This window comes from Anomalospiza imberbis, chromosome 10 (genome assembly GCF_031753505.1).
Source record: "Anomalospiza imberbis isolate Cuckoo-Finch-1a 21T00152 chromosome 10, ASM3175350v1, whole genome shotgun sequence".
NCBI lineage: Eukaryota > Metazoa > Chordata > Aves > Passeriformes > Viduidae > Anomalospiza > Anomalospiza imberbis.
The window spans coordinates 7,842,653-7,858,445 of record NC_089690.1 but is presented as its reverse complement, the minus strand read 5'-3'; the positions used below and the strand labels follow the sequence as shown (position 1 = coordinate 7,858,445).

Genomic DNA, 15,793 nt, shown 5'->3' with positions numbered 1-15,793 from the left:
TTCATTATAAATTGCTTTTTTATTTCTAATCTCTGCTTTCACTTCATAGCTGAGCTAGAAAAGGCTTTTAGGCTTTTTTCTTGGCTGTAGAGTCATGGATTTTTGGACTATCTCAGGCACCTGTACTTTATAAGAACCTTCAATTTTCTGTCACACTTCTCACGCTCTTATGTCTTTGTGGAAATCATATCACATTCTTCCCCTTTTTGCTGTATATAAAGTTTGCTACAGGTTTTAACAGTTTTCCTTACAGAATCATTTCTTATGGATAAATAGCTTCAGGCTTGGAGTGGTTGCTCTGCAGATGTTATTTCATACTCTCAGAATAACCTGTCTGGTACCACTAGTTCCTGTCACCCACCTCCAGTGCTAGCAGGGTCACCAGCTCAGTGTCTCATCACACTCTGCCAGCAGAACCGATTTACTGCCAAGCTGTCACAAAATCCTGCTGAGAAAAACCCTACCTAAGATCAGGGCAACATAGGACTGTCTGTAAACACATTTACATGTGGAAAGATTCTGTTAATGTCCCACCTTTAAAATAAAACAAGTCATGCTAAGGTCAAACTGGAATCACTGATCAAGAGCAGACTCTTTCTGCACCGTTGGTATTTATGAGACACCACAGAATCATATAATGGTCTGAGTTGGAAGGGACATGGAATCTTCACAGTGTCAGAGAATGGCTGGGGAGGTAGGGTTCTTAAGGAGCATCTGGTTCCAACCCCATGTCATGGGCAGGGAATATCCAGCAACATAATCTCTAAATTCAAGTTAGAGAAAAGTCCAAAGGAAAATTGTGTTCTCTGGAGCTTGGGATGAGTTATGTTTCCAAATATCTCCTCTCTCTGCAAGAAAACAGATTCTGCTTGGGAGCTACTGTGAGCAGCAGTGTTGATGGAGAGCACCCTGAAATCCAGATCTGAATTTAAAATCCCAAGACCTTCAATTTTAAAGTCACTTAGAGGAAAATGGACAATTATTGATTTTATGAGGCCCTTGGGAAAAGTTCAGAAAGTGTGAGGTTATATTTGAAAATTGTTTGCAAACAAAAAAGGTGCCTTAAATTGCCTCTTCGGTTCACAGAAATAATAGGCTTCAGCAGAGTTAAGATGCTACGAGTTTTCAAAGTGTCACTGAAAAAAAAAAAATGGAAAATGCTCAAAATGTTGGTACATCCTTGTAGCTCAGAGTGTGGTATATGACTATTGTCACTTCTATGCACTAATTACAGAGAATGGAAAAGGGCAACAATAAATAAAAAACAGATGGGGAAATGTCATCCAGTTAATTCAACTCTGTATCCTTCTAATTCACAGGAAACATTTTATTTCTGGGTCACAATGGTTAGTGCTGCAGCACATTTTATATGCTGGGAGTTTTCACAGCAGAGGGAGTTCTTACATTACATCTTTTCCTGACATTTTCTGACACAGATTTTCTTTCCCCTATAGAAGATATGTAGCATACACACACAAGCCTAGAAAAGCAGGATAACTTTATTGACTTTTCAACTCCGAAAGTGCCTGATTTACAGGCGCATGTTCATGACTGTCTTGCTCTTATATCCATCGCGAGCACCAGTGAGGGAGAGGAGCAACATATTTAGTACAGAATCACATCACTAAGATCTGGTTTAGATTCACAAGGGGAACAACTGAAAAGAGCTCAGCAGCCAAATATCCTGTTCCCCTCATCATCTGACTGTTGGACTTAACCTAAATAACTTCATCTTATCGTGCTTTGGATGATATCAGCTCACAGCTTTGTAAATTAAAGACTTGCAAAATTACCAAACAGCCCATATTTTGTGTGTAGCATACCCAAACCTTTCAACATTGCTCAAATCTCACAGCTGATTACCAAGACTAAAAGCTCTTGTGACAGTGGGTGGGACAATCCATGCATAACCATCCCTTCACCACATGAATACAGAGCATCAACCTCTGCTGCTCCACCAGTAAATCTACCTTGTTTTACTCACAATTTACTGAACTATCTACCAAAAAGGAACAGGAGAGATGAGGAGACCAACCCATTTTTCATCCCACATGGTGCTACTGTTCTCTCTGATGGACAATGTGCCAAGTCTCAGCTATGATGGGAAAGGTGAGTCAAGTTCCAGCCTTCCCCCTGCAGCTTGCACAGACTCCTGTACCTTGCCCTGCTCTAGGGCTGATGGTCATGACTTTTTTGGACCACTTGCTCTCTCAAGCTGCTAAGGGCTTCCCAAGTGAGTGAGAGACAGAAAAGGCAAGTAGGATTTACAAAAGTCAGGAACTTCACCTAAATTGAACAGAATCTCACAGGTCAAGTAAGAGACTCTAGTTAGGCTTGGCAACTTTATCCCTGGTGAATCTGAAAAATCTGTTGCAAACAAAAAAGACAGATTTAAGTCGAGGATTTATTTTTTTTCCTGCCCAATAAAGTTATTGATATGATGCATATATGTTTTAACAAGGTAAAAGATATGTTGAAATACAGACATTGATTTCCATTCAGTTCAGAACATTCATCCAGTTGCCTCCTGAAAAATAACACAATATTAGCATTTTCAATTTAGCAAAAGTAGAAGACTGATAAAATATTTCTTCAGTGTCAGAAACTCTGGTTTACATGTGAGTACAAGGAAAAGAGACTAAAAATGCAGCTAAAACATCATTATTATCACTGTAATATTGACAATAGTCATTTTAGAGCACTGTTGCAGAACCTGAGAATTCACAGACCATTTACAATCATTAAGGAGTGGAGAGTAATAAGACACCTGCTGGAGTTAGGTAGTGAGAAAGGATATGCCCCTGACCAGGACAGACAACATCTCTATGGAAGCAGCAAAAGGAGATAACTTTTCAATCAAATTTGCATACTCTTATATTCTAACCAGCATGACCCACCTTCCTGTCAAAAATGAACTGCTGGGAGAGAAAGGGCTTTACTAGGCTGTATGCAGCAGTACTAAATTTTCTCAGTCTGGTAAACAAAACTTATCTGGGGAGTTTTCTAGGGTATTTTTAGTTTCATATCTTCCTTAGGAAAAAAATAAACACTTACATGATAGGAATTGAGATGCTGAGTTTAAAATACTCCAGGCCAGAAGTCCTGCTAAGAACTACCAACAAGAGAAAATATTTGAAACTATTTTGAGCCCACTAGCTTCCCTATTTTATTTCTCCAAAACATTTCATTCCTTCTCTCCTCAAGCTTTATAAATTCTGGCCTTGGATCAAGCACAGCAGAATTGCAGATCTACTACCTTATGATCCCATAAAAAAAAAAATCAACCTTCAAGACCCCTCCAAAATGACTTGCTCACTCTCCAAATTCCCTTTTCGACAGCAAAAGCAGATTATATTTAGCCTAGGTTCCATTAAAAATTGCCTGTCTTTAAACAAGGTGCTGGTTTTTATTCTTTCTGTCTTCAGTTATATAAGACTTCACTGCTGTCTTCACTATGATAACACTCCAACAGTCTAAAAAATACATTTCAGGTGTTCAACATGAAGGAGGTTGTGTGAGTTTAACCTTCCTTGGGATCCTTGTGAGCTTTTTGTATTTAATACTTGTTTTATCTGAAGCCTGTGGAGGTTCTAAAATATTAGAAGACACACTTTCTGAGAACTACCTTTCTAGTAGCCTGAAGATATAGCCTTGATGTTGGGCAACAAAGTTATTCTCTGTAATCCCCTTGATGTTGTAAATGAAAAAGAGGATGGAGCTAACATCATCTGAACTTTGGGCAAACCATTTGCTCAAAAGCACCATCAAAGAACCAAGCCCTGCCAAAAAGAAGGGGGAAAAAAAACTTTAAAAAAAATTCCCAAAGCATACACAAAATGAAATTGGTGCAAATTAACTTCATTGTATTTGGAGACCTATACAAAACAAAACCCACCACAGTCTATAAAGGGAAGTCAGAGAAGACACGGATTGAAGTTGTAGCTTCACAGTAGCTATCTTTTAACAGCTTTCCTTTTTCCAACACTTTAACCTAAAAAAAACTTCCCATTGTTATGCCCCTATTCAACCTCCATTCGAAGTCATTCACTATGCATTAATTACCACTTTCTTCAATGCACCGGGAAGCTCCCAAACATGCTCCTGTTTTCAAAGAGGCACACTTCCATGGCTCAGCTTTTTATATGCAGAGCCTGCTGAATTTTTTTCCTCTGCAGACTTTGAGATTCCCCTAAATTTTGCATACTGTAACTGTTCAGAAAGGGAGGGGTGAAAAGACAAAAGGCAGATTTCATGCTTCCAGAACAGTTGTTTGCATCTCTTTCATTTTTCTTTCCAGCTGTGAGAGGCAGCAGAAGGTTCTTTAGCAGGTGTCCTGCCTGCCCTATGGTAATTTTTAACTTTCCTTTGCTTACTTTTATGTCTGTTGCATTTGTAGAGGTATTTTCTCTCCTCCTGCTTTATTGCTGTTTTTCCTTTCTTGTGTTTTTCCCTTTAAAAAATATCTGAATTTCCTCTATTATGTCATTCTGTTCAGCTCTGAACTCAGATTATAAAAGTGAGCAAGGGATAAATGTTCAGAACCCCCAATATATAAATTAAATCTCAGCTGTTTCCTATTCATTCCACAGATTTTCATCACTGCTAAACCACACAAGTGCCACACAGACATAACTGACAACATGACAGACAAAACCATCTCTGATATCAAACCCCAGCATCCACACCTCAACCTTAAATCATATAACCTCTCTCCCGTTAGGCTGTCCCAGTCTCTGCATAGCAGTTGTTGTAAGGACTCCCCTGGGCTGAATGTGTGAATAAAATGAAGCATTCATGTAAGTATTTGCAAGGTTTCACAAAAAGCAGTTATTAATTAAATTATCAAAAGTATGTTTTTCTTTAAAGCAAAATAAATATTTTCCGGGGCAAACTGGTTTTGACTCCCTGTACTGATTTTAGGTTTATTTGCTAGTCCTCTACCCTTATGGCAACAAAAGTTAAGATAAAGGAAATGGAAGACAATTAAATGAATCACAGTGAGTTATGAACATTTTGCAGAAATTCAAACACCCCCATGAAAGGGAGTTGTTTTTGGATTTGAAAGAAGAAGCTCATTGCAAAGCACAGGCCTACATGTTTCTGGTACAATATCCCCCATTCTTAGTGTGCAAACATACAATGATCATCAACACTCAAAATGCATTTTGATAAAAACCCCGCAGAATTTTTTGCAGACTGATTCTGCACATTTTGTTCTGTAAGCCAAACAACAACAGAAGATTTGAAGCTAAAAAAGAAGGAGTGCTACTCATGTTGTTAAGGCTAAAAGGTTGCTGTTATCTGCACAGTGTTATGGTCATGGTAGTTTGAATAATCACATCACAGTGCAAAAGCTCCTGTCCTCATCCTGTACAAAAGGCCTCATTCACTGAAAGTCACACAGGTGATTTTTTACAGCTACTGATGCATTTTAATAATTCTCAGCATTGCTGCTACAACCAGTAAGCATTGTAACAACAACATAACTTCTATTTAAATAATTGCAAGGTAATACCAAGAATTATCTTATTTGACTATATTTTTTTTATTCAATATAAAAATAAGTCTTATATAATATCGTGTCTTTGCAATAAAAATATTTTCTTTTAAAGGGTAAGGTTTTAAAGGGTACCTTCCTGCCATTTAAAGGCAAAAATTAAAGAAAAATAAAAAAATTGAGAAAGTAAAAAGGTCAACTTTTTAGCTGCTTAGGTCTGGGATTATTAGTTTAAAAATCACATCAAGTTTTTAGTTTATTTTTGCGACATTTTACAATGTCAACCTGCTGCTTAAAGAAACGTTTCCTACCTTTTTCCTGCAGTGAATGTAGCATCCAAGAAAGAATAAATCAGGAAGCAAGTGGCAAGAGAGGTCTCATAAAGAAAAGTTGTCTTTCTCCTGAAGGGGAGGTGAAAAAAAAAAAAAAAGGAGAGCTCTAGTTCAGTCAACACAGTTCAAGTGCAAAGAATGATCCATAGAAGAATATATTTCTATTATGGAAATACAACCATTTACTGATTTTTAATGGCATCCTGATGGAAATATGAGAAAAAAAATTTCTTTGCTGTCTCATTTATTATTTTAATAATAGTTGAATAGACACGTTTCTGAAATGGCTTTATTTCATTTTTATAAATTATTTAAGTTCATATTGAAATTTAAGCCCCAGCCCTTGTACAGAAATAAACTGGAGAATGCCTTATCCTTCTCTGCTTTTTAAAGTATTCCCAAAACTTTTCACATGAATTAGTTTCCCCTGCTACAAACATGTGCTCACATTGAGTAAGGGGTATAGATTTAGAATGAGCACAGCTGAGATGACACATTGCCCGTGTCCTCAGGGCCCTCCTGCTGGCTCAGAGCACTGCATGAACCCAGGGACATCCCCTCTGACTGCAGCTGCCCACGAGCACCTGTGAAAGCTGCAGGGCTAATCCCTTAAATACAGTTCAATGTACAGGTCATGGCTTGCAAAATCACAGTTTAGTTGTGTGTCTGCTTCTATCAGACTATACAAATGATATTTTATGGTGAGCCCAACAGATTCAAAATTGCAACCAGGACAGGCTCTCTGTTTCACAATTACAGAGTACTACACAATAGCTTTCTGATTCACACCTCAGGATTTCTGGGTGTTACAGGAACATAATCTGTATTTCATAATTCTAGGATGTCTTCCATTTCTGAGGAAATCCCTTAATTGCTGATTGACACACAGTGAGACATCGCACCAGGACAGGATCCTCTATATGATCTAACTTCTCATATCTGGTCTCTCAGCATTATGAATTGACAGATAATTTGTACTGACTACAGGGATCTTTGGTTTTACATGGTGTGGTTGTTCTGACACACCCATGACATGACCTGCCTTTGCTGTTCACTGAGGTATCTTACAATATTTAATTGCCTGGGAATGCCCTGGTTATTGGGTGAACAAGACCGACTGAGCATGAGAGGGAAGAAACCCATGCAGTTACACCATGGGACATTTTATGTCTTTTGTTGTTACATATTCCCATAACATCTCAACCCCAAATAAAAATTTGCTTACAAGAAACCCTGCCTAAACTTCTGAGTATTAGTAAACCATTCAATTTTACCACAGTTTCTGAATGGCTGAGATTCTTCTGCAGCCATGACTATGTAAAACAATTTCACCCTCCACTTTAGAATGGGGTCAAGTTTTCCAGGAAAAACTCAAAAATCCAGTTGAGCCCACAGACTATAATCTGAATAGAGAGAAAAGGACCAAAACCTAAAAGTATATACTATTTTAAGCCATCGGAGAGATACAGAATGCCACTGAAGGATATTTTAGCACTTGGACTTGGCAGTCCTGTAGGCAGCTATGACCCACAGCCAGGAGGGAGAACTGAGGTGATTTCTGGTTGTGAGGTAGACACACACAGCCATAATTGTCCCTAAGCCACATGCTGAAAGAAATATCTTGATTTCCTACGGTCCCAGAGCTCCTGCACAGGGCCAGGAGTTGGACTCGATGAGACTGATGGGTCCCTTCCAACTCTGCATACTCTGTGATTCCAAGGGCGAAGCTGGGTGCACACACTGAAGGGACCAGCACTGGATGTTTAAAGGGATAACAAAGAACAGGTAAACTCAAAAGTCAATCATGCAAATTGCACGAAGCCCAAACACCCTCTTTTCCACCCTCATTTTAATTGCAGTGTTTTTCTGACAGTTTGTAGTAGGTCCTGAAGTGCTTTTCAAGTCATGAAAACACGTAAGCAGAAACAATTTATTCTATTTAATTTCTTAAACCAAACAAAAAAAAAGAATGCATTCCTATTATGAAGACAAAGCATGCATTCAAAAAATAAGTGTGGGGAAACCCTTCTTATGAGAAACAAGACAATATATACAAACAAAAGGTCTTCTGGCAGCCTTTTGCTATTATTTTCCACTAATGTACACTTCCACAAATGATAGAGGGCCACAGAATACACTCCAGGCTGCATGGGCCAAATGCCTTTCATGAGGAGGTATCAAAGGGCCTATTAAAATTGAACATATAACTAATTTGAAAAATACATCTATGTTTGATTTATGTTTTGGTATGGAAGGTAAAACAGTTTCTTCTGTTTTCATTACACTATTGAATTTAAAGAGAGGGATAATTAGCTAATGTAATGAATCTGTTTGTGCATTTAGTTACAAATAAATTTTAAATAATAAAACAAGTAGATGGGAAAATCTGGTACCTTATGTAGAGCCAGAACAACAGCCCTGTACTACCACTGTTCTGGAGGATTGTGTCTATCAATCCCCACCCAAAAGCAATGCTGGACAGTTTGGCTGTTTGCTACCACCCAACAGGAAACATTGTTGGGTAGTAGTGAAGAGCCAAAATATCCAACCAGGGTAGTACAGTTTCTGAGGAATGAAAGCTGGATTATTTAGGTTCCAAGTCTTCAGTGTGTACAAAGAATAAAAATCTATTTAAAAATCTGCATGTAATTATCACAATTTATAACTACCCCTTCCTATTCCAGTTACACTGTGGTCATTCCCTTTCTCCCCAGTCCTTTTAAAGCAGCTGTTTCTGGTGGACACAAGGTCTGATTTTCTGCTGACGTGAACTTCCAGGCTCTTGCCTGTGTTTTATGGACACAGGTCATCTTTGCAGAATTGATCAATAGTCCCTTTATAAATTATCAAGCAGAATTTTTGCACTGGAAGACCAAGAAAATCTCGAAGCTGCTTCTTCAGATGACAACATTTGCACCTTCCACCTGAACCATGGCAGTTGCTGATCACTTCTGTGAATGCTATGCACAAGAAGGAATTGGCTCCTACCCCTGGGGCTCCCAAGCAGCATAAACAGCATTATACTTGGCAATTCTTAGAGGTAGTGTTTGTTTGCTATTTACCCTCTGAATTCCTGTATTTGCCTTGCTGAAACCTTTTTTTAATGCTGTTGTAGTGCATGCAGATGGTAGTGTAGGCATTTACACACACAGTGACAAGATTTAGATATCCATTACTTGCTGATGATCATGCCAAATATTAAAAACATTGTTGCACACCACTTTAATGCATTTATTTACAGGTATAAAATAAAAAGCCAAGGACTAAAAAACAAATATAGATCTAAAGAGAAAAAAACAAATAAATTTGTTCACTGTAGTGTTGTAGACAGTTCACAAGACTAGAAGCTAGGAGACTTGAGGGTAAAGCTCTGCTGCTGAACTTTTATTCATGTTTCATTTAAACCCATCAACACTGATCTGAACTAAAAGTACCAAAGCTGCAGGGAAGGTAATTTTCAAGGCTAGGAATTGTAAATCCTCACTTCCTTCCATTGAATCAGCCCCTTCAGGCTCTCAAACTGGAAAGCCTTTGGGGCAGGCCCTCTCTAAATACCTTTGTAGTGTCCAGCACAAAGTGGTCTGATATTTATTTGTTCTCTTTGGTCCTTCAGTATATTTAAATATACTGGTTTCAGTGTTTATATTTGAAAAAAAAAATAACCTTGAGAGGAGTACCTTAACTGTCAGTGTATTATCACTTCTTTCCAGCCTAATTATGTGGCAGTATCTGCATTAGCATTTCAGGTCAAGAGCTTCCTTTTGTTTTAGGAAGCAAAACTCCTGATGTCCTCATGTGCTTTAGTTCCCAAAACACTGACCTTAGTGCACATAAATTTTCTTTCACATGAGACTGAACTGGAAGAAGTGGTCCATGATTATTCCCAATTCAATTTTTAATTCTTTCCCAGATTTATGACACTGTTCATGGACATTCAGATAAATATGGCCAGGCTAGAGAGAGTTTTAAACAAAAAAAGTCTATCCCAAAACACACAGTGTGGATATCAGGTCCCCAGCACCAAACACCCTCATATTGCTGTTGTAGATACAACTTTTAACACCTGGATTTCACAGTTCCAAAAGTGCCACCCAGGCACTTGAGAATCCCCTTAGAACATGTGAGCTACAACTGCCCCTCAGCACGGAAACAGGAAAGAAGGCAAATGTGCTGAAAACCTGCTCATTGTTATGAAGGAAACCAAGAACTTCTACCTTATTTTTAATCCTCTTTACGAATTCTCACTTCACAATCATACCTACAAGCTTTTTTAAGCAATTAAATAGGAAAATTGCAAATAAACCACAACAATTAAACTGGGGTAGAGGGGAGTTTGAATGCCATATCCCTGTCTTTAATCCACCTTTTCATCTCATACTACCCACCTTCAGTGCTACTGTGTCCACAGTGTCTCAACTTGCTTCTGTGTTTAGCCTACATCTCTTTTCATGTGAAACACGATCGTGCACTATTTCCCCACCTTTTTTTTTTAACAGAAAAGAAACAGACACAAAGACAAATTCACATTACCAAAGTTCATACAACATTTGGGGACAAAGCAGGACAGTGCAAATATCCACAATTAGCAACCATTCTAGTCTATGTAACTTGTAGATTTCAGGTCTTTTTTCTGCCACAGGCCTTAGGTATTTAACTGTCAAGCTGTTTACACACCAAATGCATTGATTTTTAAATACCTGCTTTCTGCCTGTACTGAAGCTACTACATTTCATTTCATGCTTTATAACTTGAGATACCTGCACAAGACACAAAATGTTCCATAAATCTCAGTGCTCTTTTGGGTAACAAAGTCCCCTCATCACCCTTATAGACAAAAATGTGCTATTGTGGTCAATTACATGAGCACTGAGAGAATTTAGAGTAAACACTCATCCAGTGTTAATTGCCACTGATTAAGGAGTAGTCAGCACCAACAAACCTGGCCTGACTGTGCTAATTGTGTGCTTATTTTCACCTGTAACCCATTACTACTTTTACCATAATTAAAGAGGAAAACTCCCTGAAAAAATGAGAACAATTGTCATGCCTGGAGTTAGACAATGAGGTGAACACTATGTGCCAAAAGCTTAGCCAAATACTAAAAAGGCATTTAGAGGATTATGGGAAAAGACACCATGAAGTATTGATCACAGAGGATGGCCATACAGATTGATCCATGTGATGTGTAGCCACTGTCCTCTGTCAAAAGTCAGGACCACTTCACTCAGGGCTATTAATAGTGCTGTTCAAAATGGCAGGTGAAGCTTCCTGTTTTTGGAACTAAAGGATTTAAAAGTTTCTCTAAAATCCTGTGTCAAAAATAAACGAAAAACATATGTCTTATATGCTCTGGTTATACTTTGTTAGAGTTGAAACTGTCATTCCCCATTATTTATGTGGTCTGAAAGACAAAATGGTACCTAAACCATCAGTTAAACTCACCTGAGAGAAGGGCCAGACAGAGCAGCTCTTCCTACAGCTGGTTTAATAACCAGATTTTATTGTTACAGCTGGGATAATCAATAGCAATATAGAGCATGTATCATGCTACCTGAGTTTTTAAGTCCAGTTTTGAGAAGAATCAGATCTCTTGAAGGCCAAAAGATACCACGGTGTGAGATAAAGTACAGCACAGACTATGGAATTGTATTCAGTTAATCCCCTACTGAGCCAACAAATCTCTGGATTGTACATCTTCCCCAGATGGAAAATCCAAGCTTTCTCTTGGGATTTTATGCCAACAGCTAAATGTCCATGATACTGAAAAACACAAATCTTGCTCCTGACATGCATATCTGTCCCACTACAACTCTTTTCTGTTGACTCTTGTAACATTCCTTGCTAAACATTCCTAACCTGAAATGCTCCCAGAACCTTAACAATTACCTGGACTACAAACAAAGGTTTACTACTATTACCTGTCTGACACACTTCTTGTATAACCTGCACATCGTAAAATCTCAGAAATTTACCCCACTCCAAGTGGGGTTTGGCAGAGAAATTCTTTCAGCCAAGTTCTCAAATGCAGCTCTCCCTCCAAGAAGGTGACTACACATCCAATTGTATCTCAGTCTTCTTCCTAATAAGCTAAATAGATGGTATCCTGAGACCAGGGAACTTTTGGTAGCATTTTTTTCCTGTGTTTGCAAAAGAGTTGTATCACTTTATTCATAACTGATTGATTAGGGGGAAACTGCATGCCCTGTTTTACTTCCATTTTTTTAAATCTTTATATCCATTCTGTTTGTATCTATTTGTTGAAACCTCTGTATTAAAAAGATTAATTTACTCAGCATTTCGGCATCAGTAAGAGTAGTTTTCTTTGTGGATAAAGAGAAAACTCCTGTATCCCCTGCCATCAACCTCAGCTTCTTAGAAGACTTTTTTGTCTAAATGTGACTGCAATCCATGAACATGCATTCAAATAAAACATGTTTAATATTTTTTCTTTGTGCATTTTTGTTGACTCGCATTTAAAGTAAAAGAAAACTCTTGATTATTTTCTAGTTGCCCTTGGAAGATTTTTTTCTTTGCAGGTTATTTGACATGAAGGTTTCTTCACAATCTAATCTGCTTTGTATTGCTTTCAAGACATAATGTCTGGGATTGTCTGTTCGGAAAACCAATTGGTTTACTGAAACAAAAGACTGTAATTTCCACATTTTCCAGTACGGCAGTTTAACTCCTCCTTTGTCTGTTTAACTATCTGAGTCCAATCAAATTAAATGAAACAGCTAGTCAGACCTACAGTGGCATAAAATATAGACCAAGTCATTTATGTCATCAGTGCTTAAATCCAGAGAAACTTTGCAGAAAGATACCATGCTGACCACTATTTAAACCATAAAATCTCCTTTGTTAAGTCTTTGACCCAAAATTAGGTCATCAATTACCCATCAGTGCAACCCTTCCCCTCTGAGCATAAGACAGTACTGTTTTCCCGTTTGTACCTCAGTATCACAATTATTCACCTGCTGTTTCCAGTCTCCAGTTGAGAACTGAAGGTGTGCCAGATTTGTGACAGTTATTTGTACAAAGCTTGAATAGTTCTGTAGTACTTATGGGACATGTCTGAAAACCACAACAAAAAGGAAATGGTGTCCTTGGAAACCCAAAGACTCACCTCACTGGCATCTCAACAATTTTCCAAGGACTCAAACCTGTGCCTCGGTGTTTTTCCTGGAGGGCTATATTTTAATTCATGACAAAATCCAACAACTGCAAAAAACCCCATTGAATATACAGGATGAACAAATCCTGATATCATCAGGTCTAACAAGCACGGAATGCTGCTCACACCAAGGGGGCTGGCCAAGGCCATGTCCCCTTTGCGGCAGCCCACATAAAGCCCTCAAAGTATGTGCCAGGTACTTTTTGTTCATTTTGGAATTAGATGCAAAGGTCAACAGTTGGGAAAAAATCCAACTTTAAAAAGTCTCATTAAAATTGTTTCTGTTTTTGTTTTTGCTTTTGTTTGGTTTTTGTATTTTGTCAGTTCACCAGCTCTCCTACAAACAGCATTTTTAAACCAAGGCAGTCACTATATTGGGTCTGTAATGTAACTAACCCACCAGCAGCACTTCTTGCATGTGTGCAGTAGCCAACAAAGAACTTGGACAATCATCAGGAGCTACAGCTACCTAAAATCCCTTCATCTTTGCTATCTCAGAGTACACATTCAACTTAGCCCAGCAGTCCTGATGCCTGTTTTGTTTGAGGTAGAAGCATGGTAAAGCTGTCCCTCTTCCATCATAAATTAAACTCTGCCATGGAATGGAATATTTTAAATACACTGTTTCTAAATATGCAAAGCAACTCATTACAATTTATAGAAAGGTCTAATACATTAATTTCCTGATTGTCATGAGATATCGTGTCTCTGAAATTCTAGTTCTGCAGGAAATGAAAAAAAGGACTAGGAATGTACAGGTCCAAAACTGTATGTCTTCATGCTGAGCCTTGCCTCTCTGCCTCACTCTTCTCCCAAGTCAGGTTCCAGGGGAATTCTCTGAGAACCTAAATTAGGTAAAGATTATCCCAGGGGTGTGGGACCAAGGATTCCAGGCACAGAGGAATGTGCCTCTTTGCTACTGCTTATTCCCTATCCAGGAGTTCCTCAGGCTTTTACAAAAAAGGTCATCCCTTTTGGGAAATACCAAGAACAAATTATATCTACAAAAGGCTGGTGTAGCAATATTGATGTTTCAATGGGCTGAGAAGAACTCAAAATATGAGTTGGATTCAGAGGCTTGGGGGTTTTCTCCCCAAAGCAATGAAAAAAATTTTATTTAAATCTCCTCAGAGGTAGAGGCTGAAAACCACTGGCTAAAAGACAAATATTCCTGTTTAAGTGCACACACATACATACATTTATATTCACATGGGCCACAAGTATAAAAAAGTACCATCAGCTTTTCATAATTCCATCTGCTGAGAGACTCTACTAAATCCATTCTATCACAGTTCTTTAATGCAATATGACAATTAACATTCCCTCACAGGACAGTGATTTGTTTTTCATAGATTTAGTTGTCCTGGGTTGATAGTATAGTTGGTATAAACAGATCTAAAAGAGTACCTAAAAGTTTAAATTGTGCAAGACTGAAGTGCTTCCATGAAATGGGGCCAAACTTTCAAATTCGTAGCTTGGAACTGGGCTGTAATTTGTCATGGGCAAAGTAGTTCTGTTTTCTAGTGAACTCTGGGTGGGTCAGTTCCCTGCCAAGGTTGCTACACTGAATTCCTCCTGATACAGAGGAATTCAGATCCATGAGCTCTTCTCTTGCCAGCTGGGATGACCCTGGACAGCAAGGAAAAGATGCTGAACTGGGCCAGCATCAGCAGGTTTAGTGGCCAAAGAAAATTTCAACTCATTCCTCTCCTGGAAGGGATTTCTGTATCTGTCATTTCAGTCACAACTCTTCTAGCAGTGGGTCTCTGCTGTGAACAATAATACCTACTTAAGTTGATTTGTTCTTTAGTGTTTCACGCTTTTATTTAGCTGAGATGAAAAGAGGAGAGACAAGTGGGTGGAAAAGAGAGTAAAATTAACTATTCCCCCTCCCCCAACTCTACTACTTATCTCCACCTGAGCAGTGCCTGAGAGAGGCACAAATATACTAGAGACATACACAATGCCTGGGAACCTTGAACAATGTCACTTTCTGAGCGGTGACATCTCTGCACAAGCAGTCAAGCTCCACTTCTCCTGTTGGAAAAAGCTGGTATTCCCCTCACTCAGTACTTAAATGAAACAAGTCAATTATTTGCGTGAGCCCCACAGAATCATCTCCATAACCCTCTCCAGGACCCTCAGGCCAACCCTTGACACAGGAGTGTAATCGTACAGCACCGGAATCAATTACACTTTTGGAGAGAGGGGTGGAAAAAATGACTTTGCAGGCCCACCGCAAATTGCTGGGGCTGTCCTCTGGCTCTGGCACGGTTCTAATCCAGGAAGTGCCTCTCAGCTCAATTTTCAATTATGTTCTCATCACAATTTACAACAGACAGTGTGTAATTTATGGCAATTACCTCTTCTGACATCCCCCTTTAAAAATTTCAGATAAAGAGACAGACAAAACCTGAAAGTGAGCCAAGCTCACCTGGCCTGCCTGCTGTACTAAGTTGACATTATGGGGAGAAAAAGGTATTTCTGACAAGGCTGTGAAGGAGATACTTTACAGAGTCGTGAATGCATGCTGACAACTAAATCAAGCAGAAGAGGAACATAATTGTTGTGGATGCATTCCTTTATTTGTTAATGCATATATACAATATCATAACAACTGAAAACTGTGTAAAGGGGTAATAGGGAACACAGTCTGTCATTCTGGGTAAAAGACCTGTGAAAAAATTACTTTACTATAAAGTCATCCAACTAATTTGGTTTATCCTTCCTCCCCCAGCAAGATAAGCAAGTCATAACCAAAAGAGCAAAACCTCTAAAATAGTGTAAGACTTT

The 15,793-nt window shown here is 38.6% G+C and overlaps 1 long non-coding RNA gene across 3 annotated transcripts in view; it reads right to left on the bottom strand.

The window, feature by feature from the left end:
* LOC137479803 (uncharacterized) overlaps window positions 1-15,793 on the bottom strand; it is a 263,839-nt gene that overhangs the window by 145,165 nt on the left and 102,881 nt on the right. For 2 of the 3 annotated variants that reach the window (XR_011002533.1, XR_011002532.1), the window contains exon 3: window positions 5,809-5,898. This is a non-coding gene — a long non-coding RNA (uncharacterized lncRNA). Of the gene's footprint in view, window positions 1-5,200; window positions 5,390-5,808; window positions 5,899-15,793 lie in introns of those variants that run through there. The other variant, XR_011002531.1, reaches the window with a different exon arrangement.